The 24,669-nt window shown below is 32.5% G+C and overlaps 2 non-coding genes and 2 pseudogenes across 2 annotated transcripts; 2 read left to right on the forward strand and 2 right to left on the reverse strand.

Moving 5' to 3' along the window:
* Nucleotides 1–1,240: 1,240 nt before the first annotated feature.
* LOC127901400 (uncharacterized) lies at nucleotides 1,241–10,407 on the reverse strand (annotated as a pseudogene).
* A 23-nt stretch (nucleotides 10,408–10,430) lies between these two features.
* LOC127901589 (small nucleolar RNA R71) lies at nucleotides 10,431–10,538 on the forward strand. Its single transcript, XR_008053833.1, has one exon. It is a non-coding gene; the product is annotated as a small nucleolar RNA R71 (small nucleolar RNA).
* Nucleotides 10,539–11,583: 1,045 nt separating this feature from the next.
* Nucleotides 11,584–11,691, forward strand: LOC127901590 (small nucleolar RNA R71). Its single transcript, XR_008053834.1, has one exon. It is a non-coding gene; the product is annotated as a small nucleolar RNA R71 (small nucleolar RNA).
* An 11,465-nt stretch (nucleotides 11,692–23,156) lies between these two features.
* LOC127898582 (heavy metal-associated isoprenylated plant protein 39-like) lies at nucleotides 23,157–23,627 on the reverse strand (annotated as a pseudogene).
* Nucleotides 23,628–24,669: the final 1,042 nt, after the last annotated feature.

Raw genomic sequence — 24,669 nt, forward strand, 5'->3', positions numbered from 1 at the left:
TCGACAACTATAGAAATCAGCTTCCTCTTGCTGCCACTTTCCATCATCAAAGTTTTTAGTGTAGCCCAAAATATCATGGTTGAAGTTGAGATTCTTTTTAGCAATATCTGATGATGAAATTGATGAGATCCCACAAATTTACAAGAAAAATTTCTCTTGCTGCTCCAACAGAGTTCTTTCTCCAATTAAACAAATATGATTGAATCTGATGTTCATAAAGAACATTAACTAGCATGCATCAGTTCTTGAAAATGCATATTCTGTTAAAAGAATATGTATTTCCTTATGGCAAAACAGATAGACATGGGGATCTATATAGTCCTTTTATTGTTGGGAAAAAGGAAAAAAGATGGTGCGGAAACAGAAGCAGTCCTTCGAGAAAGTTAGTTTTCGAAGATCAAGATTGGAAATTTTATACCATGAGTTTTGCTAAATATATATGGAAACAATTTGGGAAAGATTCAGGTAATAAGAGACACTCTTCCATCCCTTTTGGAATTGAGGCTTCTGAAAACAAGTTAGGATTGTATGTGACACAACTTAAAAGTAAATTTTAACTCCCAAGTATAAGAGTGTCTTGTTGTATTATAACTCGGTGAGTCCGAGGTCGATCCACAGAGAAAAGATTTAATTAGTTTATTTTATTTTATCTAAAAATTGAAATTAAAACTTGAATATAAACAACTTAATTTAAATGAAACTATGGAATTGAACTAGTTAGGGTTATAGATCCACTCTTAAAAATAAATAAAACTTAATAAATTCTTTTTGCCAATTTGTTTTAGATTTATTACCCAAAAGATTAATTATACAAATTATTATTATTTTCCCTTTAATTTTATGATGGATTAAGTATTTATTGTGCCAAAATTTAATTTGTCTACAATAAGTCAAAATACCATTTCACCATGCCTTATATTAAGATCTTAAGAATTTATTGTGCCAAATTCATTTGTTTGTCTACAATAAATCAAATTTTCAAAATATAAAACATGTATAAAATTAAATAGAAAATAATTTAATTTATAAAATTAAACATAGAATTTGATTAAATCATATTTATTTCTTAAGAGTTTCACCTTCCCCTAACTAATATTATTTAGTTAAGCATAATTAAAATAAAAAGAAGTAGTAAAATTGAATTACTTATAATTAAAAGAAATAAAAACAACTAAAATTGGAAATAAAACTAATTTTATTAATGAAAATAATTATACAAAATATTAAAAACACACCTGGAAATCAAGATTACAAGGAGATGGAGAGAATTTGAGAAGAAGAGAGTTGTAGAGAGATGATCAAAACATAAAAATGAGGCTCTATTTATAGAAAAATAAATTCATAATCCAGTGCTTTGCGATCCATCATAGGCTTCATGCATGTGCTCCTCACAACCCTTAGATCAAGATTCAATGGCTGGTCAAACTTCCAAAGTCAACATCACACATGGCATCATTTGACTCGTCCGATTTACCCAAAGAACGGTTGAGATTTGGTGGGTTAATGGGTGGATCGGGTCGACCCGAATACAAAGATTCGGATCCTCCAACTTGCTTCACCAACCATTGCCACGTGGCACAATCATGGCCATTGAATCATGAACGGTTGAGATTTAGTCAAGATTGCCAGTTATCCCATGCACTCATATCTATTGTAAACTTATTTCATCATCCAATCAATGCTCGGTCAACAGGAAAAGTCAACTTTTTTTACACAAGCCCAATTTTAAGCCAATCTTGACTGATCTTAAGGTTTTCGGACCTCCGGAATCCAAATTTGACCTCCGTTTATCTGTTTGAAGCCTCGAAGTACGTGAAATTAATAATTTTCCTAATAAACACATAAAAATACACAAAATTAAATATATTTAAAACATAATTAATAATTCATAATATATTATATAAACACAAATATAAATTATAACATAAGCATAAAATAACATATTATCGCTGGATAATTAAATAATTTTTAATACTAATCACACCCCCCAGCCAGCTTATTGCTAGCCCTCTAGCCATTAAAGCGTTATATTAAGATTTATAAAATTCACATAAAAGTTAATAGTTGTTCATCTATCCTCTAAATTACCAAATAAATGAACTCTCCCAAATTCCTTTACCACATTGATGTTCACTCATTATCCAGAATATCATCAAACCTTCTTTTGTGCTCAAGTAATTAACACAATACTTATGGGGCTTCATTAAAAGAAAAACAACATTTTCGTTCTAAAATTCATTAGAAATTATATCTTTAGGCAATAAATTATTCACACATTTTTTTATATTACATTTCTAACCCATGTAGCGAGCTTTAGGTCAGTGACTCCCAGACCAGTTGGCCTTAGGGCACTAGATGTTGAAGCACCCCTACGGACTTAATTACTCGGGTTTCTAATAAACAAACAATATATCTATTACCCATGTAGCGAGCTTTAGGCCAGTGACTCCCAGACCAGTTGACCTTAGGGCACTAGGTGTTGAAACACCCCTACGGACTTAATTACTCGGGTTTCTAGATATAACAAAATTAAAAACATTTTTTTTCTTCTTTTTTTTTGATTTTTTTTTTGTTTTTTTGTTTTTTTGTTTTTTTTTTTTTTGGAAATATACACTTTCTACTACCTTAGATACTATTCCTAATAAATCAAAAGAACTAAATGCTGTAAAACTTTAACTTACAACCCACTAGTATGTGTCATAGTGTGTGTGAAGAATGATTCAATAATACCTGTTAAATGAGTAAACAATTAAATAACTTAATAACCAAGTGGAGAGTTCACAAATTTGAGTAATTCAAAGAAAAGGGAACAAAAACAACTTACTATGAATCTCAAAATCAAAATATAATACAACAAGACTATTAGGATGCGTCTCAAAAGTCGTGACTCTTTACACGGTCATCCTAGACAAAAAATAATTTTTTTTTTATTTTTTTTAACAAAGAAAAGAAAAGAGAAAAGAGAAAAACAACACACATATTTAAAACATACGTCAATTATCCCCACCCCGCAACCTAATCTAAACATTATCTTAACAGTTTATAATTTTATAGATATGCAAAAAGAAAAAAAATAAATAAAAATAAAAGAGAATAATAAAAGAAGAAGAAGAGGAGATCTCACCTGAACTTGATGCAGAAGCTTAAAAGTAAATAACAAAGATGAAAAAAAAGTCAATTTTTTTTAACAACACCCTTAAGATTAAGAAGATGCGTTTCTAGAGAGACTACATTCTCTATATCCTGCCATCTTTGACTCAAATTTGTCCTAAGTTAGTCTTTACAAAAAAAAAAAATTTGTTTTTGTTTTTGTTTTTTTTTTTTTTTTGTAAACACATAACCAGGACTAAGACATTCCACAATTATCAACTATTCCCTCCCCCCAACCTGAAAAAGACATTGTCCTCAATGTTTTAAAAGGAAAGAGAAAGAGTGTAGAAGACATCACATGAACACTACAACAGAAAATATTTACAAACGGAGAGTTAAATCTAAATCGCACTTCTTATTACTACTACTGTTACCGTTACCGTTACCGTCATTAGTCGACCAATTCAGTGCAACAGTCTGTGGATCTGGCTCTGGTGTATAAGCTTGCAAAAGATCAAGTAACTCATTAGCAGTAGAAGCAGAGATAAAGAATTTTTTTACAGAATGTGGAACAAAATGATTCTTTATTGCATGGTTAATAAAAGTTAGCAAGCCGTCATAAAAATTATTAACATTTAACAAACCGATGGGTTTTTTATGAATGTTCAAGTGGGCCCAAGATGCAAATGTAATTAGTGCCTCAAAAGTTGCAAGATCTCCTGGCAAGAAAATAAAAGCATCAGCATAATTCATCATTTCAGATATTCTCTCTTGCATACTTGATACCACTAATTCTTCTCCAATTGGTGGGCCAGACATGCACACTAGCGGTTTCATGGGTTTTGGGATAATGCCGAGTACTTGGCTTCCTCTGGTAAAAACAGCTTCTGAGACAAGTCTTGATAACACTCGTTCACCTCCTCCATATACAAGATGCAGTTTCCTCTCTGCTATGACACGACCAAGATCTACAGCTGCCTGAACGAATTCTTTGTACTTTCCATAGTGAAACCCAGAGAGCACACAAATATTTTTGAATTGTTTACTCGAAGATGCTGCCATTGGACTAATTTTTCAAAAACAAGTTGTGAGTGTTTGAAAAATGAGCTCATATTTAAAGATCTTGGTGACATAAATAATGAGAAACAACTGTAAATGGGTTGTCATATTTGTCAAATGACAAGGAAAGCTCGTGGCTCAATAATTCAAAAACAAACAGTAAAAAAAAAGTAATGATTAAAAAAAACAAACAGTAAAAGAAACCAAATAAATACAAAATCACATCGCTAAATGCAATAATGCAAATGATAAAATAACAGTAAAGTAAAATAACAGTGAAGTGAAAGGATATTTACTGGTAGTTGTGATTGTGGCTCACATCTTCCTCTGGTTTTACGTCCAGTAACGGCTTGAACGCCCTCTATGGGTCGAGGATCGGCTTCCCATCCAGTTTTCTTATAAACTGGCAAACAGGGTCTTTTTGAGTCAAATTCCCAAGACTTAACTGTGCACTTTGTTTTTGGAATAGTATCCACAAATTGTAAATCTCACGTTGCACAATTCCGCTTCGATGCGTCTCAAGAGATCGTAAGATATCATCCAACAATTCTTTACTCATGCCATCTTTAATGAATTTAATTTTATCTTCACGAGTATCAGAAACCATTCCTAAAGATTTATAATCCGGTCGTTTGCAACCAAGTCTTACACAGTTATGACATTTTGAGCCAAGTCGTTTAGCTCTCCTTTTCTTAGCAAACGTACTTTTACCAAAACCAGGCATGTAAGAAACAAATTGACCAAAAAACTCACCTGCTAATCGGACCTTTGCTTCAATTAACCAACGAATGTCAGAAGGAATGCCATTGATCATTAACAAACGCAGTCGTTCACAACAAGCTTTATAAATTTTCCTGAGGGCATTCTGAGGGAGAGAGGGAAAATGCTTATGGAGTTTATGTTGTATTTCTTCCATGTTTGATTTTGGGGTTTCAGTTATTGTGGGAAACTGAAGATACCGACTAATGAAGTCACGAAGTATCGTTATCCGCCATTTTTACGGGAAAATAAATCAAAACACACCAAAATCAAATCTGCAAAATCAAATCAAGCGTGAAAGCGAGTAAAAAGAAGCACACAATATAAAAGGAAAATGAACTTACATTCGTCCTTTCATTGAGTTAACCTCAAGCTCCATTTGAAATTCATATATGCCACTCTCTACTGTTCTGAGTTGTCCCTCTAGATCCTCAACATAGGACACGAATTCTGGTGGTTGCAGATCCTAAAGTGGATGTGATTTACAGCTTTGTATCAGGCCTCTTAAGTGAAATTTTATACGCCGGAATCTTTTAAGATGTGCGAACATGTATTTTCTCATTGAGGTGCTCATGATGTAAAATGAAAATTGATGAGAGAATGTACAACTGTCAAACAAACACGCTTACACAAGAAAAACAATGTTAAAAAAAACTATGGGCCACTCCATTTTGAAAAAAACTACAGTGCATCAATCTAAGGAAAAAAAAGTCAAACAATGAAACGGTAAAATAATAGTAAAACAAAAAAAAATCATTAAAGACTTAATCAAGAACTGGTGGGTCATCCAAATTAATTTTGGTGTCCTCGTCACGTGGGTGATGTTCCAGATATGGTTTTAACCTTTGACCATTAACTTTAAATGTGACACCGTTATTTGGATTCTCAATTTCTATGGCCCCATATGAATATACATTTTTTACAACAAATGGGCCACTCCATTTTCACTTTAACTTTCCTGGAAATATATGAAAACGAGAATTATAAAGCAACACTTTTTAACCAATCTCAAATGTTTTTCGAAAAATTATTTTATCATGAAATGCTTTTGTTCTTGCCTTAATAATTCTTGAATTTTCATATGCATCATTCCTTAATTCCTCAAGTTCATTCAATTGCAATTTTCGCACATTACCAGAATCATCCAAATTTGAATTAAAAGCTTTAATAGCCCAAAGTGATTTATGTTCAAGTTCAACAGGTAAATGACAAGGTTTACCATAAATTAACTGATAGGGTGACATTCCTAATGATGTTTTAAATGCAGTGCGGTAAGCCCAAAGTGCATCATTAAGTCTAAGAGACCAATCTTTTCGGTTTGGGTTAACCGTCTTTTCCAAAATTTGTTTTATCTCCCGATTTGCTAATTCAACTTGACCATTTGTTTGAGGATGATAAGGGGTAGCAATTTTATGTGTAATTCCATATTTCTTCATTAAAGACTCAAATGACTTATTACAAAAATGCTTACCTCCATCACTGATAATGGCTCGAGGGATTCCAAATCGACTTAAAATATTTTCTCTTAAAAATTTAATCACAGTTTTACTGTCATTATTTCGACAAGAAATTGCTTCAATCCATTTTGAGACATAATCAATTGCAACTAATATATATACAAATCCAAAAGATGATGGAAATGGACCCATGAAATCAATTCCCCAACAGTCAAATATTTCAATTTCAAGTATGGGATTTAAGGGCATCATGTTTCTTTTAGTAATTGATCCCAATTTTTGACATTTTTCACAACTTTTGTAAAATTCATATGTGTCTTTAAACATGGTAGGCCAATAAAATCCACACTACAAAATTTTAGCAGTAGTTTTTCTTGAAGAAAAGTGACCACCACATGCTTCAGAATGACAAAAATTAATGACACTACTTACCTCATTATCAGGAATACATCGCCGAAAAATTTGATCTGGGCAATATTTGAACAAATAAGGATCATCCCAATAAAATTTCTTTACTTCAACAAAAAATTTCTTCTTCTCTTGAGCATTCCATTGCAAAGGCATTTTACATGTAACAAGAAAATTAACAATATTAGCATACCATGGCATTGAAGTAACAGAAAATAAAAATTCATCAGGGAAAGAATCATTTATGGGTGTTATATCATTGCAGAATTCGGATGTGAGTCTTGATAGATGATCAGCAACAACATTTTCCCCTTTTTATCTTTGATGGTAAGGTCAAATTCTTGTAGTAACAAAATCCAACGAATTAGTCTCGGTTTGGCATCCTGTTTACTCATCAAATATCTCACAGCAGTATGGTCAGTAAACACAACAGATTTAGAGCCAAGCAAATATGAACGAAATTTGTTTAATGCAAATACCACAGCAAGTAATTCTTTTTCAATTGTAGAATAATTCATTTGAGCACTATCCAAAGTCTTGCTCGCATAATAAATCACAAAAGGCTTACCATCCCTTCTTTGTCCTAAAACAGCACCAACAGCAAAATCATTTGCATCACACATTAATTCAAATGGCAAAGACCAATCAGGAGATTGCATAATAGGTGCAGATGTTAAAAGACAAATTATTTTTTCAAAAGATTTTTGGCAATCAACATTCCATTCAAACGGTGCATCTTTTAATAAGAGGTTACAAAGTGGTTTAGATATGGCACTAAAGTTTTTTATAAACCTCCTATAAAATCATGCATGTCCTAAAAAGGATCGCACATCTCTAATTGTTTTTGGTTGTGGCAATTTAGATATGACTTCGATTTTTGCTTTGTCAACTTCAATTCCTTTAATAGAAACAACATGACCCAAAACAATTCCAGAAGTAACCATGTAGTGACATTTTTCCCAATTCAACACGAGTTCTTTTTCAACACATCTTTTTAAAACTTTCTCCAAATTATCAAGGCAATCATCAAAAGAATTCCCAAACACAGTCAAATCATCCATAAAGACCTCTAAACAATGTTCAACCATATCACAAAAAATGCTTAACATACATCTTTGAAATGTTGCAGGAGCATTACAAAGCCCGAATGGCATTCTTTTAAATGCAAATGTTCCAAAAGGACATGTGAATGTGGTCTTTTCTTGGTCCTCAAGTGCTATAGGAATTTGATAATAACTTGAATATCCATCTAAAAAACAGTAGTAGGGATGTCCTGCTACTCTTTCTAAGATTTGGTCAAGGAATGGTAATGGAAAATGATCTTTTCTAGTGACTTCATTTAATTTTCTATAATCAATGCACATGCGCCAACTAGATGTAATTCGTATTGGAATTAATTCACCTTTTTCATTTTTAACAACAGTGATTCCAGATTTTTTTAGGCACTACTTGTGTAGGACTTACCCACTTTCTATCAGAAATAGGGTAGATAATTCCCACATCAAGTAATTTAAGGACTTCTATTTTGACTACCTCTTTCATGTGTGGGTTTAATCTTCTTTGAGGTTGTTGACATATTTTAGCATTTTCTTCCAAATTAATTCTATGTGTGCAGATTAAGGGATTAATGCCTTTAATGTCATTTAAAGTCCATCCTATTGCATTTTTATGCTTTTTAAGAACAGTTAGTAACTTACCTTCTTGGTCGCTTGTTAAAGTGGAAGAAATCACAACAGGATAAGTTTGTTCTTCTCCAAGAAAAGCATATTTCAATCCTTCAGGCAAAGGTTTCAATTCCATTTTAGGTGCTTCTTGTTGTTCTGTCTTTTCAATACTTCCAAGCTCCTCAAATTTTGGCTCGTCATCATAATTTTGCGAAGTCTGCATAGAATCAAGCAACGAATTTATATTAGAAATATCAAGTTCAAGTTGCTTATTTGACTCAATTGAATTAACTAAACAAACATTAGAAAGTTCAGAAAAATCCCCTTTTTGAATATTTTCCTCGATACAAGATTCAAACAATTCCTTTTGTTCATCAGTATCATCTTCATTCTCATTTTCTTCATTAGGTTGCCTGCACATGTTGAAAACATTCAATTCCAAAGTCATATTCCCAAAGGATAAATTCATTAAACCATTCCTACAATTAATCAAAGCATTAGCAATTGCTAAAAATGGTCGACCTAAAATTACAGGAATTGGTTTGTAATTATTCACAACATGTTCAGTTTCCAAGACAATAAAATCCACAGGATAAATAAATTTATCAACTTGTACTAAAACATCTTCCACTATTCCTTTTGGTACTTTAACTGATCTATCGGCAAGCAAAAGTGTAGTTGAAGTTGATTTTAACTCACCAAGATTAAGTTGAAGATAAACTGAATATGGAAGCAAATTAACACTAGCACCAAGATCTAGTAAAGCATGCTCAATTCTGTGGTTACCAATAATACAAGAAATGGTAGGACAACCAGGATCTTTATATTTCAACTTATTATTAGTAGATAGAATTGTACTTACCTGTTCGGCCATGAAAGCACTCTTTCTTACCTTTAATTTCCTCTTAACAGTGCACAAGTCCTTTAAAAATTTGGCATATGAAGGAACCTGCTTGATTGCATCTAATAGAGGAATGTTAACTTTCACTTGCTTAAAGATTTCATAAATTTCAGAAGAGTGGTTTGATTTCTTTGGTTTATTCAATGCATGCGGAAATGGTGGTTCAGGTGGAACACTAGTTATTTCTTCACTAGGTGTAAGTTCATTTAGTCCTTCCTTACCCTTTGAATTTTCATCATTTTCATAAGGTTCAGGCATAGGTCTATCAACAACCTTACCACTACGAAGAGTTATAACTAATTTGACTTGGTCTGTGGGTGGATTTTGTTGAATTTTAGGATTTGGTTGTGGTTGGGCTGGAAATTTTCCTTTTTCTTGAATGGTGAGTGCAGAAGCAATTTTAGCAAGAGTATCTTTCAAATCAGAAAAAGTTTGTGCATTTTGATTGTTAATAACATCTTGCTTTCTGATGAATGAATGCATTGTGTCTTCCAGATTTTTCCAGGGTGGTGGAACATATGGTGCATAAGGCTAAGGATTTTGAAAATTTTGTGGAGGTGGTGCTTGTGAAGATTGTGCATTATTATTATTCCTCCAATTGAAATTCGGATGATTTCTCCAACCAGGATTATAAGTCTGTGAATATGGGTTTGGTTTATTGAAAGTGTTAATGACATTAGCTTGATCATTTAGACATTCTTTAAGTGCAGGCAAAGTGGGACACTCTTGAGTGAAATGATCATTCGAATTACATATGTTACATGCAATTTCTTGAACAGATTTTACTTGATCACTCTTTTTATGCTCCAAAGCTTCAACTTTCCTAACTAGGGATGCAAATTTTGCTTGTAAATCATGATCTTCCCTAAGGTTATGGATTCCTCCACTAGATGGAGATGATTGTTGCTTATTTGTCAATTCAAAAGTTCCAACAGTATCCCAATGTTGTGCATTTTCAGCTAATTGATCAAGGTAATCTAGTGCATCTTCAGGATTTTTATCCCTAAATTCACCATTACACATCATTTCAACAACCTGTCTACTTTGGGGTATTAAGCCCTCGTAGAAATAAGTGACCAATCGCAAGTTTCAAAACCATGAAGTGGGCATATGTTAAGCAACTCTTTAAACCTATCCCAACATTGGTATAATGTTTCTCCATTTTTTTGAGTGAAAGAAGTGATTTGCCTTTTAAAGAATTTGTTCTATGAGGTGGAAAGAATTTTTTCAAAAACAGTTCTTGCATGTTATTCCAAGTTCTTACTGATCCAGATCTAAGGTTTTGTAGCCAAGTTTTAGCTTTATCTTTTAATGAAAAAGGAAAAAGCTTTAATCTAATTATGTTCATGCTACAATTTTGATCCGTGTATGTGTTACAAACTTCCTCAAAATCTCTTAGATGCAAGTACGGATTCTCAGATTCTAAACCATGAAATGTTGGTAAAAGTTGGATAATACCTAGTTTAAAGTTGAATTGAGATGCTTCTGGAGGAAATACTATACACGACGGTGCTCCGGTTCTGGTTGGATTCATGTAGTCTCTCAGAGTCCTTGGTTGATTCTGATTATGCCCATGTTGAGATTGGTTGTCTCCTTGATCAATTTGAGGATTAAGTTCGCCCAAAACGTTTTCGCCTTCATTCTCATCCATGATTGGTGGTGGAGATTGAGATCTATGAATTAACCTGCCACTTGAAGATCGAGACCAATGTCTCATGCAAGGGTTATGTTATAAAGATAATATTTACACAAATTGATAACAAAATAAAATAAAATAAATAAATAAGTCTGTGAATATGGGTTTGGTTTATTGAAAGTGTTAATGACATTAGCTTGATCATTTAGACATTCTTTAAGTGCAGGCAAAGTGGGACACTCTTGAGTGAAATGATCATTCGAATTACATATGTTACATGCAATTTCTTGAACAGATTTTACTTGATCACTCTTTTTATGCTCCAAAGCTTCAACTTTCCTAACTAGGGATGCAAATTTTGCTTGTAAATCATGATCTTCCCTAAGGTTATGGATTCCTCCACTAGATGGAGATGATTGTTGCTTATTTGTCAATTCAAAAGTTCCAACAGTATCCCAATGTTGTGCATTTTCAGCTAATTGATCAAGGTAATCTAGTGCATCTTCAGGATTTTTATCCCTAAATTCACCATTACACATCATTTCAACAACCTGTCTACTTTGGGGTATTAAGCCCTCGTAGAAATAAGTGACCAATCGCCAAGTTTCAAAACCATGAAGTGGGCATATGTTAAGCAACTCTTTAAACCTATCCCAACATTGGTATAATGTTTCTCCATTTTTTTGAGTGAAAGAAGTGATTTGCCTTTTAAAGAATTTGTTCTATGAGGTGGAAAGAATTTTTTCAAAAACAGTTCTTGCATGTTATTCCAAGTTCTTACTGATCCAGATCTAAGGTTTTGTAGCCAAGTTTTAGCTTTATCTTTTAATGAAAAAGGAAAAAGCTTTAATCTAATTATGTTCATGCTACAATTTTGATCCGTGTATGTGTTACAAACTTCCTCAAAATCTCTTAGATGCAAGTACGGATTCTCAGATTCTAAACCATGAAATGTTGGTAAAAGTTGGATAATACCTAGTTTAAAGTTGAATTGAGATGCTTCTGGAGGAAATACTATACACGACGGTGCTCCGGTTCTGGTTGGATTCATGTAGTCTCTCAGAGTCCTTGGTTGATTCTGATTATGCCCATGTTGAGATTGGTTGTCTCCTTGATCAATTTGAGGATTAAGTTCGCCCAAAACGTTTTCGCCTTCATTCTCATCCATGATTGGTGGTGGAGATTGAGATCTATGAATTAACCTGCCACTTGAAGATCGAGACCAATGTCTCATGCAAGGGTTATGTTATAAAGATAATATTTACACAAATTGATAACAAAATAAAATAAAATAAATAAATAAGCAAATAATATAAGTATACAAAAGAAAATTAAATAACAAAAATGGTGGTTGAACCCACCAACAAAGTAATAAATAAATAAATAAATAAATGCAAAATAAAAAAAATGGTGGTTGAACCCACCAATTAAAAAAATAAAAAATGCAAAATTAAATAAATACTGAAAATTAAATAACTGAAAATAAAAGTTAAGAGTTAGTAGTTAGTTTGGTGGTTAAACTCACCAATAAAGCAAAAACAAATAAATAAATACGAAATAAAATAAATGCAGAAAATTAAATAACTGAAATTAAATAAAAGTTAGGAGTTAGCAGTTAGTAAGTTAAAAGTTAGTAATTAGAGTTAGTAGTTAAAGTTAGTTTGGTCCAAAATAAGTCCAAATATGTCCAAATATGTCCAAGTCTTGATTATGTTGAGGAATTTCGTCTAGGGATTCTATTGCAAATTATTTTTAATTTTATAGTCAAACTGTAATTTTTAGAAGTTTAGAATAGCAATTGGGATGAAAGTGAAACAGTTGAAAGATGTCGGGGTCCGAACGTAATTACCAGACGATTGGGCTAGAAACGGAAATTGTTGGGGTGAAACGAGAATTATGAAAGATATGGGGACAAAAGAGAATTTAAGAAAAGGAAAAGGGGGCAAACGAAATTTTACATATAAGAGAAAAATAAAAAACGGAAAAACAAACCAAATAAAAAACTTTTCCCCGGCAACGGCGTCAAAAACTTGACACAACTTAAAAGTAAATTTTAACTCCCAAGTATAAGAGTGTCTTGTTGTATTATAACTCGGTGAGTCCGAGATCGATCCACGGAGAAAAGATTTAATTAGTTTATTTTATTTTATCTAAAAATTAAAATTAAAACTTGAATATAAACAACTTAATTTAAATGAAACTATGGAATTGAACTAGTTAGGGTTATGGATCCACTCTTAGAAATAAATAAAACTTAATAAATTCTTTTTGCCAATTTGTTTTAGATTTATTACCCAAAAGATTAATTATACAAATTATTATTATTTTCCCTTTAATTTTATGATGGATTAAGTATTTATTGTGCCAAAATTTAATTTGTCTACAATAAGTCAAAATACCATTTCACCATGCCTTATATTAAGATCTTAAGAATTTATTGTGCCAAATTCATTTGTTTGTCTACAATAAATCAAATTTTCAAAATATAAAACATGTATAAAATTAAATAGAAAATAATTTAATTTATAAAATTAAACATAGAATTTGATTAAATCATATTTATTTCTTAAGAGTTTCACCTTCCCCTAACTAATATTATTTAGTTAAGCATAATTAAAATAAAAAGAAGTAGTAAAATTGAATTACTTATAATTAAAAGAAATAAAAACAACTAAAATTGGAAATAAAACTAATTTTATTAATGAAAATAATTATACAAAATATTAAAAACACACCTGGAAATCAAGATTACAAGGAGATGGAGAGAATTTGAGAAGAAGAGAGTTGTAGAGAGATGATCAAAACATAAAAATGAGGCTCTATTTATAGAAAAATAAATTCATAATCCAGTGCTTTGCGGTCCATCATAGGCTTCATGCATGTGCTCCTCACAACCCTTAGATCAAGATCCAATGGCTGGTCAAACTTCCAAAGTCAACATCACACATGGCATCATTTGACTCGTCCGATTTACCCAAAGAACGGTTGAGATTTGGTGGGTTAATGGGTGGATCGGGTCGACCCGAATACAAAGATTCGGATCCTCCAACTTGCTTCACCAACTATTGCCACGTGGTACAATCATGGCCATTGAATCATAAACGGTTGAGATTTAGTCAAGATTGCCAGTTATCCCATGTACTCATATCTATTGTAAGCTCATTTCATCATCCAATCAGTGCTCGGTCAACAGGAAAAGTCAACTTTTTTTACACAAGCCCAATTTTAAGCCGATCTTGACTGATCTTAAGGTTTTCGGACCTCCGGAATCCAAATTTGACCTCCGTTTATCTGTTTGAAGCCTCGAAGTACGTGAAATTAATAATTTTCCTAATAAACATATAAAAATACACAAAATTAAATATATTTAAAACATAATTAATAATTCATAATATATTATATAAACACAAATATAAATTATAACATAAGCATAAAATAACATATTATCGCTTGATAATTAAATAATTTTTAATACTAATCAGTATGTATAAATATTGTTGAATGTACTTCTAAAAACTTGAACGAATTTTCAAGTAGTTTTATTTGACTGGTCATTGGAGTATCAAACAATAAATTTGTGCCTTATCAACCCTACTACCTTCTTAAAAATAAAACATATAAGACTAATATAAGAGCCAGGGAGGTAGACTGTTGAATGCAGCATTAGAACAACATAACAAAGAACTTTAGAGATCAAGGTGCTTGTGGCTTTTAATTCACTGTCTTTATCATAAACTAGAATGAATCACCAAATTAGGAAGACAATCAGATGAGTAAGGCAAACATCAAATCCGGCCGCATAATTTCTTAACCACCAGCAGCTGATGAGAGCTGGGCAGTAACGGGCTTAGGATCTGTCATGCACCTTTGTTTCTTCATGGTCCTCCTTTCAACAAATGTGTAAGCAAGAAAAGAAATGGCTAAAGCAAATGACGTCTTACTCGTCCAAGAAATGTTAAGTTTTATTCGGGAATTTCATCGAACACAATGCGTGCGCTCAACTAAGTCATTACAGAGATTCCATGAAAATTGATTTATATCAAAGAAATCTCTTGACTAACCTGGAAAAAGTTAGTCCCAAAACAGTGATGAACACTCTCGCGGGTTCAAGTGTGGGTATTATCAATCTTGCAAACTTCACTTAAGAGTCTTTCAAAATTTGCCCCTGTATATACCTTGGAAACCCTTTAACTATTATAGTGGCTAATGGGGGGCGTTGTGGTAATAAGGTAATATATTATCATTACTTAAATCATGTTCAATTGAATGCAATCCTTTATAAAAAATATTCATAAAAAATTATGGAGATAAATAATGCTAATTTGAAGAAAATAAGAATAATAATAATATACCACTATATGATGACAAGTTATAAAAATAGGTAATTATACTAATTATTAAATTTTTATTTAGCTAATAATGAAAATTAATTAAGTATATAACATATTTTATAGAATATCTTTTAATGATATTATTCAGACTTTTTAAATTAAATACTGAGCTAAAAAAGTTGGCTTAATAGCTTAATTATATAATTATTAAAAATTATTATTAAGTTAAAAGATAAACAGATTTAATGACTTAATTGATTGAAATTAAGTCAATTAAACTACAAATAATCCTACAATCTTTTAATAAGAAGTTGTCATATGGTGATGTCTCTTACTATAATCGACATTACTTACGTGATGTAATACATAAATATTGTACCATTTAGCTTATAATATTAATACAAATTAATCTCAAAATTTGTGAAAAAATAAATTAAAATTTATAATTTGAAAGCTCAACTTATTACTAAATCGAATTGTTAAAAAGGTGTAAACAGTAAAAGTCAGCCTATCATCAAGACCCATTTGGTCAGCATTTTTCCATAAATTTCGATTTTTTGATAAATTAAAAATGAAAAGAGTTACGACACTTGTCTTCACATGAACCTCAAGAAAATCACCAATTCAAAAACACGAACATTGTGGCTGATAAATATTTTTGCGTTGAGGCATTATTCATCCATTATCCTCACCATCGAGCACCCAAAAGTCGCTCCACTCAAAAACAAAAATGGCTGCAGGCTTGAGCATGTTAAAGCTTTCAGTTCTGAGCCTACTCTCAAATCTGAACTCGGGTTTATGGCCTGAATCTTCAAAGGGGCTGAAAATGTTTCCACCAACATGCAACAGAATTGAGTGTCCGAGCTTTGAGACCGTTCATGTTGGCAATGGCTTTGAAATTCGTCGCTATGATTCGTCCATGTGGATGTCTACTTCACCTATTCAAGATATCTCTCTAGTTGAAGCATTTTGAGGTGCATGGCTACTCATAAACAAAACCATGCAGGCTTTGAAGTGGATAATATTTGCCAGGTTTAGATTGTGTCATGACACTAGCCCACTTTTAAATGAATTGACATAAAATCAACTCAATCCAATTAAATAAGTATGTTTAACTTAATCTAATCAAGGTTGGGTTGGGATAGTTGGTTGAAGGTCAAATCAAAATAAAAAAAAAAAAGATATAAAATTTATTAAAATAAGATAAATCTATTATGATATGAAAATTCTATTCATTATCTAGTGTTTGATTAAAACAAAAAACTAAAAAATTAACTATCTTAAATTTAATAAAATTTCAACTATGAGCTTCTAAACTTTATTCTCGAATCCTTGCATCTCTTTTTTTCTAATTTTAAATTTAGATCTTTTAGATAATTAGCTAGCATCATATCTAATAATAAAATGAAAGTTATTTATAATTATGTACTATCAATTGATTACATAAAAATAAAGAGAAATTGAAACCTACTTTCAAAATTTAAACTTAAAAGATAATAAATTTACTTACATGAGAGGGTGATTTTACTTTTGGAATTAAACTCTGGAGCACTAGATACGAATGAATAGTCTTTTTTTATAAAATAAAAAAAAGTTAAAAATTATGTTGGTCATTTGGGTCTTTAAGGTTTTATAATTGAAGATTAACATATTATTATTATTTTCCTAGGTTGGGTTGGATTAGACAAGTTCTTCATAATTAACTCAACCAAGCCTAATTATTAATTGAGTTAGGAAAAATGACCCAATTATCCTGCAATAATCAAGTCAATTCATCAAAACTAGATTGGGTTAGATCGGACCTATTCCGTTGAATTGAGTTTGTCTATCCCCACTATTTAGGTACTTATTATTAAATATTATGTCAAATGATGACCACTTGGCAAAACTTCCTAAGTGAGAGCAAAGCTCACGAGTTTGGGTTCAATGTCCAATAAATTGGAAATATAGTTTTATTAAAATAAAACTTAAAAAAATGGAAGGAAAAAAAAAAGAACATAACTGATCTACTCTCACAAAAAAATGAAAAAGACAACTCTACCCATTTATTACAACATGACAACATCAATATAATAGTAGCTATCAATTACTTTTAATTAAAAAAAATCAATTTAAAAAATTGTAGTTATTATTGATGTCACAGCAGCTATTTTTTACTGTATTTTTTTATTACTTTCCATGGGTGTAAGTGCCATATAATCATATCACCTAAATCGCGTAACTTGTTATTAATTTGAAATTAAATAGAAACAATAAAAGCGTTTGGATAACACTTCGATTCATAACAGAAACAAGGCCTTCAACGGCTAGATAACTGCAAAGCGCTCACATGATATCATTAAACTGGGGCAAATATTGAAAGCCGGTTCACAAGGATGATTAAACCAACAACATGTGATCTCTAATAAAATCATGTGATGACAAAGAACATATTAATCATAAATTAGCTACTAGATCGATAGTTATAATTCATCTTGAAATTGAATGGACAAGATTAGGTCAAGTTTCCCACCAAAAGTTAAGTCCTTTGTCTATAAATAGAGGCTTGGAAGAAATACAGGATATATTTTTTGACAAGAAAGTGAGGCCGTAAGACATGTAATGTCAAATATAAAAATATCTCAAGCATTTTTGTAGGTTGCCATACTCTTTACACATGCTTACAATATATTTTTAAATTGAGATTCCTCAATCAAGTCCATACTGGGAAATTAAAACCCTGCGTTTTCGGCTTGCACTTACTAGGTCAAATAATGAAACCCTTAACGTTAACACATTTTGGTAACAGCATGAGTGTTTGGTGATGACTTACGAAACAAAACGAAAATTTTGATAAATATCAAACCTTTAACCCGTTCATCCGGTGATTCACTACTTCCTTTTTTATTTTTCCATTAATCCTTGCATCCGTTGGATTTCAGTCAACAAATCCAAACAAATGATATTGGAGGATCATGCATTTCGTGGAATCTTTTACTTTTGTGAAACGACCCGCCCCAAATTCTCCGGGTGAGTCAATCTAGTCTTACCAAAACTAACTTAATAATAATCTAATTAGTGGTAATTCTACCAAAAATTTAGCAGAATCTCTTTTATAAATATTACACTCTCAATCTAAAAATTTGAATATAACACTCCCGAAAGTAATTCAATCTACAACCAGCTCTAATGATTAACATCATCAACAAAAATATTGAATTTTATTCAAATTATCTCCAAGGTATCAAAAGATCATATTAGAACTAATATTAATATACATCAATTTATTTTTAATCCCAAAAGAATACTATAACAAAATTATACAATCCTAAAAGAACGATATGATCAAGATGTCCTAACAAAAAAAAATCATCTATATCTTCGAACACCATCACATGTCCAAAACTCAAAATATATTTACATTCGTTGGGTCAATCTAGTGTATCTGCAACCTCTTGTTGGGAGGGGGGGGGGGGAAGGGGGATGAGAGAATATAATAAAAACGGGATGAGTATAAACTCAGTGAACTCAGTAAGTGGATAATAATTTTTTAAAAATAAATAATAATTATATTATTTCCAAACACGATTTCATCAAATCATATGCGAGAAACCATTAATAAATCATTTAACATCTAAATCAGATTACTAACCTTGAAGAGCATATATAATATCGTATGTAATAACAATGGAAATCTTATTACAATATTATATAAAATACACAAATTTAAAAATCATCACTAAACAAGCACCCAATGAAATAATCTCGCGTATCCGGACCTCAACGGACGGATAATGACGTACTATATAGGTACCGTCACGCGCCCGAAGCTACACGGATAGACAGGAAAATACAATCTCATATCTCATCATATTTGTGCATGTATAATCTAGTTCCCAAAAGACAAAAACGCCCAAGCACACGATCCAAAGTCTCTGTGTGTACTTCGACGGACCCAAAATACCTGTATCTTATCTGTATCTTCTGTATCTGTATCACTGTTATTATCATATCACACGCATATGCCCCCAAATGGCAGAAGCGCCTAAACACACGGCCCAAAGCCTCTACCATGTGTTCGAACGGGCCCCAAAAGGTCTCTCATCTCATCTGTATCACTGTATCTGAAGGGTAGGGTACTATTTAATAATTTTAAAAATAATCTCTATACTCATATTCATATACATTTTAACCATACTTTAAATCATGCTCTTCTTTTCATTATCACATCTAAATCCACTTTTCTTATCTTTAAAAATACTATCATACTTTATTTAAAGTCGATACGAAAAATCATTAACTAAATATTTTAATATAATATCAATGCGTGAATAAAATTCATTTCAAGAAAATCATTAAATCAGAATATTTAAAATACTTATTTCGCAAACACGCTTTACTATCATAATTAACTATGAAAAAATGTTTTGTATATTTCACTCACAGTAACAATGTTCATGCTCGGTTATCGTCCACGCCTGCGGACTGGTTCTCGTCGCAGATCCTCCTAAATCAAGGAAACGACATAATTATTTTTTGTAAATCGAAATTAGGACTAAATTTATGCAATAAACTCGAAACAAACATCTATCCATAATTTACAACTCCTGTATCGATAAAATTACTAAAATACCCTCGACTCTGTAAATCATTAAAATATTCCGAGATCGTAAATCATTGAAGTACCTTCGGAATCGTAATTAGAACAGATCCCAATTCCAGAAATTACTAAAATCTTCATAGGGTCTGAAATACAAAATTGTCCTCATATTGTGAAATTACCGAATTGCCCTCGCCGGACAACGGTGACCGGAATTCAAGCAACGGAGACCGGGAAACTCAGGTCTAAAAGTTTCGGCCACTCTGGGTCTAATGGTACCGGCAGTGACCTCCCACGCGCGGCAACAGCGCCGGAATCTAGCTCGGGAATTGAAGAGGGAGTCGTGGGGAACAAAATCCAGCCGGTGGTGTCACCCAAAACCGGCGAAAAGTCCGGCAGAGCAAGGTGAAAGTCGCGGGTTTTTCAAGCTTTGGTCGCCGATGTTCTGGCTATTTTCCGGCAACGTGGACGGCTAGGGTATGATGTGCGGTCGTCAAGCTTCAGATTGGTGCCAAGCGTGCCCGGTGGGGTGGTCGGAAGCACAAGATATGGCCAGGTCGATTTCCGGGCAAAAGGGTCGGGTGTTTGGGTCGGTTTTGACTCTCACTTTCTCACACGTGTATATGTTTCCCCGTTTCCAGCTTCTTCGTTTACTTTTATTAACCGCCTCAATTTTTTTTTATTTTTTTTATTTTTTTTTCACATATGTTACATTTTGTCCATTGCATTTCATTGATGCATTTCAGAAAATATTAAATATATTATTTGAATCAATCTTTTACCAACTCGCAACATGCCCGGCCTGGAAATGAAACATAAAAGACCAAAGATGCGGTCCATGTAATGAATATAACACCCATCTATCTGCCTCTCAACAATTAGACATATGTAAGTAATCGTTGCGTTTCTTTGTATTAATTCCTAGTAACCACGGAGAGGTTCTTATGGCATTATAACCAAGTCTTCTGCACTCTCTTTTTCTTCTACTTCCTTTTGTTTGGTTATAGTTTTCAAGTTGATTTTTCATCATCTTTCCATCGCTTTTCTTCTAAAACAACTCATTCCTCAAACCAAGGTGTCGAATTAAAGTGCATCCTTTTTTTTTGTTGTTTAATTAAAGTGCATCCTTTAGCTACTACTGATGACGATAAAGATGAAACTTCAAGCGGGTTTGATTGGAAAATGGCGAAGTGGGGGATGCGTCTGGACTGGTGATTGGATTGTCAATTGGATACATGGTATTCTCAACAGAAAGCCACGATGGTTAGTGAAGATGGTTGAAGGAGACCTGTAGAAGAAGGTTAGATACGCAAGACGAAGGCACAAGAGGTAGAAGAAAAAAAGTGAAGGTCAGCAGTAGCCAGAGGTTAAATTGTAAGTGTGTATTTGTTGCTTTGGATTACATAGCTGTGCTGTTTTTGGTTGTACTTGGAGCAGAATCAACAGTGATGTTTGTACAGTTATGTATTAGCTTTTTAATGAGTAATTTTTAAAAACCTCCCCTGAGGTTTGAGCTTGTTGCAAGTAGATGACGAGCATCTGTTTATTTGTAAAAAACTTCCTACCGTCAGTTAATTTTAACATTGACCGTTAGTTGACTGTGCAAAGACAATATTGCCCTTAACAATAGTTTGTAGACTGACATAACTAAAAAAAAAAATTAAAATTATTGGCGTGAAAAATACAAACCCTATTTTTTGACAATTTTATCCTTGTCAATTCCAAAGATTTACAATATCATAGATAAAGATTATGATTATTTCATTTTTAAGTTTTTAATTTTATCTTTCTTGTAGGAACTTTAAGGAAATATCAATAATTTAAAGAGGATTTTTCAAGTTTTTAATTTTATTTTTTTGTAGGAACTTTAAGAAAATATCAATAATTTAAAGAGGGTAAAATAAACAATAATTTTATTTTTTTTTTAGTTATTTCCGTCTACAAACTATTGTTAAGGGTAATATTGTCTTTGTACAGTCAACTAACGGTCAATGTTAAAATTAACTGACGGTAGGGAGTTTTTTTACAAATAAACAGATTCTCGCCATCTACTTGCAACAAGCTCAAATATCAGGGGAGGTTTTTAAAAATTACCCGCTTTTTAATTAAACAATAGTGCTCTTCTTACTATTTTGTTGGGATACTTATTTTATATTCTAACTATTCTAGCAAGTGATGCATCACTTTATTGATTACTTCAAGTGACCTTATAACTTTCAATTCAAATAATAAATTTGTATTGGTGAAACATTAGTTAGAATACAAATTAAGTATCTCAACTAAATACACATAATATAACTCTTAACTTAAAATCCTCCTTCGTCAAACCAATTACCCCTTTTTTTCTCTTTTCTGAAAACCAGTTGTGTAGTTGTATGCACACCAAGCAACAGCCACCTAACATCTTAACAATTTGCATGATCATGGTAATTGGATAGGTAATAATAAAATAAAACAAAACCAACTATAAATTGTATGCTTCATATCAATAGTACTCATTAAAGCTTCTTATTTAATTACCTCTTATTAATTAGTAACGATCACCGGCATTGAGGTTTCAAACAATAAGCTTGTTGACATTTAGTTAGTTCCACCTTGCAGAGGCAATATCAACTGGTTAGTTGTCCAAAAACAAGTAACGGCGGGAGATAGGATTCGATAAAAATAACAGAACGCGAAAAATGCCTAAAATAATTCTAATAATCTAGATTTGTCATGCCCGCGTTGTTGTATTAGACCCAAGGGTTCTTTCTTGACCTACCTACAACGCGTGGGCATGACAAATACGCATCTAAATATGCGTCTGGTATCATTTTCTGTATTCTATATTTTAAAACTGAAAACAGTAATATGCGTTTGGTAGACAAAATTAAAAATAATAAAAACAGAGAATATGCATTTGGTAATCTCTTGTATGTTCTCGTCGAATAAAATTTTTTTAAGCTTAATTATTTAAGCACATTATAATCAGTTTTAGCTTAGCAAAAATAAGAAAAATGCCACTAGAAATGAACACTAATTCGAGGCTAAATCTTTATCGACTTTGATCCTCTGGTGTACATAATGAAAATAACTAACCAAAAAAAAGGGAAGAGGAAAAAAATTGATGATGAACATAAACAAAATTTAAAAAGTTTTATTTATTTTCTCTACAGTTCAATTACTCACTCAGACATGGAAAGAAACAAAGGAGGCAACACCTTTTATATACACAGGTTTGATATCTTGATGTTGCCTGCTTACTATAAGAATTGATGACATTAAAAAAGTCACCAATTTAGCAAAATGTCTTTAATTTTTGTTGAGAAATTAACAAATAACACAAGCGTTTGGATTCTCTTCAATGCTTTGAACATGGTAATGAGTGGTCAAGTAAGGATTCCCTTCAATGCGTTTGGGCTCTTCTTTCTTAGCTACCTCTCTCTTCTTCGGTTCTTCCTTCTTCGGCTCCTCCTTTGGCTTCTCTGGCTCCTTTGTTGGCCCAACTAATATTATATCTGCCGGCCAATATTTTCTCCATTTGCTCATAACGTTTACAGGATCAACGGTTCCTACACTGTCAATTTCTTCTCCTTCATGTCCATGGCAGTGGAATCGATCCCTTTTAAAATAGAAAATAATTATTGAGTATGGATTCTCAACATTCACCATTTTCCAAAGCAAATTAAAACCCAATGAATGCCAAATTCGATTGTACACAAGCCTTAAAAACGAAAAATATCAGCAACTCACATAACAAAGATGGAGCTGAGGCCTGAGATAGCAAAAGCAGTCAAGGTAGTTGGATGGAGCAGCAGTGGTTGCAGTGAGATGGCGCACCAGCAACGTTGGAGATGAAGCGATAGCGACGGCGATCAAGTGAAGCGACAACGACGCCAGAGATGAAGTGCAGCAACCGAGATGGGCAAACTGAGAAAGATCAGATCTGGAGAGAAAATGACAGAGAGCTTGCTGTTGTGTGTAGATTGGCAAAGATAAGGAGAGAGAGAGAGAGCTTCGTTGTGAGCAGATTAAGAAAGGGGGGAGAGAGGACACTGTGAGTAGATCAGGAAAGGATGGAGAGAGAGCACCGTGAGTTCGTGAATGAGATTTTTTGTTGGCTTTTATTTTTTAATTTGTTTTTGAGTTCGGTTTTGTAATAAGCAGAGAACATGTTAAACATGTTTTTACTTTACTAGTTATAAAAAGTGAATTTGGATTTCTTATTTTGTAATTTGTTTTTGGATTCAATCAACCAAACGCATCAACCAAACGCATATTATATCAGTAATCCGAAAATGAAAATGAAAACACTGGCCCAAAAATGCTACCAAACAGGCCCTTAAAGACCAAAGATACTCTGTCCATGGAATGCATATAAATTCATGTCATCTACCTCAAATATTATATGTAAGTACTTGTCAGTGTCTTTATATTAAACACTTAAAAATGATGAAGAGGTTTGCATGGCATAATCAAGTCCCCGGTCTCTTTTTCCTCTTCTTTGTCTTTTTTATTTGGTTATTTTCAATTGAATTTTTCATCATCATTTCATTTATGCCCTCAGGAACAAAGTTTAGCTTTGCTTCAATTTAAAAATAGCACATATGTTCGTAATGATCGAGCACGTTCCTCTTTTTGTTTAGGAATTTCTTATCCTAAGACAATCTCTTGGAAGGAAGGAACCGATTGCTGCTCATGGGATGGAGTAACGTGTGATATTGTTACAAGAAATGTGCTTGGCCTCAATCTTCATTGCAGTAAACTTGAGGGTACCATCGATGACACTAGCACGCTCTTTCATCT

The sequence above is a fragment of the Citrus sinensis genome, chromosome 3, assembly GCF_022201045.2.
Source record: "Citrus sinensis cultivar Valencia sweet orange chromosome 3, DVS_A1.0, whole genome shotgun sequence".
Lineage (NCBI taxonomy): Eukaryota > Viridiplantae > Streptophyta > Magnoliopsida > Sapindales > Rutaceae > Citrus > Citrus sinensis.